The 1848-nt window shown below is 67.1% G+C and overlaps 1 protein-coding gene across 1 annotated transcript in view; it reads left to right on the plus strand.

Moving 5' to 3' along the window:
- Positions 1-1848, plus strand: part of SASH3 (SAM and SH3 domain containing 3) — a 7630-nt gene that overhangs the window by 719 nt on the left and 5063 nt on the right. The gene's annotated exons all lie outside the window — the stretch shown is intronic.

Genomic DNA, 1848 nt, shown 5'->3' on the forward strand with positions numbered 1-1848 from the left:
GGGACGGCCGCGATGCCAGGCGCGCAGCTCCCAGCCCGGCCCGCGCAGCAAGGTGTCTGCGGTCGAGGCAGCGCGAGGCTGCAGCTCCGTCACATGTGTCGGCCGCTTCCTCCGGCAGCACCGCACCGAGTGCTGGCAGCCACCGGTAGCACCAGCTACCAGCACCGCGGCCTCCCGAGAGCCCCCCGGGACAGCAGGGCCAAGCCCCCCCCCCCCCCCCCCCCCGGGCCACCCCATGGCCGATGGGCTTGTGGCCACCAGCGGCACCAATCGATGTGGCAGCCACCCGGACGCCGAAAACGGCGAGTCACCGAGGGGAGCAGGGGGACAGCGCCTGGCGCTGCGGTCCTCCCACGGCGGGCAGACGTCCCGGCAGAGCTACACGCCATGGCGGCTCCTCCGTGCTGGGAAGCTCCCCGGGGGAAATCTGGGTGAAGCTCCCCCTCCCTCTGCCCGGGGGTGGCCCCGGTGCAGGGGGAGACCCGAGGGGTTCAAGTCACCCAGGTCTGGTGGGGTTCAGGGGTGCTGGGGCCAGAGTGGGGCAAACCACCAGCATCTCCTCTGCACAGATGCACCAGCTGGGCTGGTCCTGCGAAGTAAAGCCACAGCAGGGATGGAGCCAGGTTTCCCTCATCCAAGCCAGCCCTCTATAAGAAAATGGTAAAAACAAGTAATAAAGGATGCTCAGTCGAGTCGATAAAAAGGAGAAGGAGGAGGGGAAGGCGCGGGGCCGTGTCTGAGCAGGGCCTCGGCTGCCTCCAGCGCAAGCAGGAGCCTGGGGCGGGCAGAGTGACTCGAGAAAGGAAATTGCTGCGTTTGTGGTCGAGCAAGGCTGAGCACCGCGGTGTGCGCTCCAAGCGCGCCGGCAGCCGGGAGCTGAGCTCGCCCAGCCCCAGCACGTGAGCCGGCTCCCTTGGCAGTGCTGGTGCTGGGCATCCAGGGATGAGGGAGACCCAGGACCTTGTGGCCATGCGGGGACCCCAGCTGGCCGGCAATGAGGGTGCTCCCGGCATGGGGAACCCCTTCCCACGTGGGACAGGCACCCGAGGACACAGAGAGGAGGGAAGGAGAGCCAGGGAGGCAGGCAGGGGGGACACAGTGAAGACTGGAAGAGGCAATGATGGAGGGTTGCACCAGGACTGAGATCCAAAGCCCGCTTCGGTGGCTTTGGCACAAAGCCGTGACTGAGCTTGCTGGCGATGCCGGCAGGGGAGGTGCTCTCCGGGCTGTGGGATGATGCTGGCAGGCAGAAAACGTGGGCAACTTTCGGGACTGGAGCTGAACATGAGGGCAGCAGCACGGGCACGGCAGCACTCGCTCTCAGCCACTGAAAACAGCCTTTAGCTGTCAGACACGCACAGGGAAGGGAGGGAGGGACCGACTGCAGGAGCAGGACTGAGCACGAGGCAGGTCCCACCGTGCTCTCGTTCCCAAAATACCTGGCTCTGGGGGGCTGGGCCAGCGCAGCATGCCCACGTTTGGGTGCTGAGTGGAGCGGCTGCGTTGCAGAGCCCCTGTGTTTCCCCAGCAAGTGCCCAGCCCGTGTGCCACGACAGCAGTGCGGCGTGGTCCTGGGCTGCTCCCAGCTCGGCGGTGCCAGGCTTAGCGCTGGAGCACCCGCCACGGGTGCCGGAGCAGGGGCTCTCAGGGCTGCTCAGTCCTCAGCAGCACCGCGCAGCACCGCGCTGCGCAGCCCCTGCCCTGGGAACGCCGTGCCAAGCGGCTGCGCATGGACCGAGAGCAATGCCAGGTCTCTGCATCCCAGGTCCCGGGGGGCTCACAACACACGGCGGCTCTTGGGGGCGGGGGCAGGAAGGGTGAGGCTGTGCCAGCCAAAAAACTCTTCAA

The sequence above is a fragment of the Aptenodytes forsteri genome, unplaced genomic scaffold, assembly GCF_000699145.1.
Source record: "Aptenodytes forsteri isolate BGI_AS27 unplaced genomic scaffold, ASM69914v1 Scaffold455, whole genome shotgun sequence".
Taxonomy (NCBI): Eukaryota; Metazoa; Chordata; class Aves; order Sphenisciformes; family Spheniscidae; genus Aptenodytes; species Aptenodytes forsteri.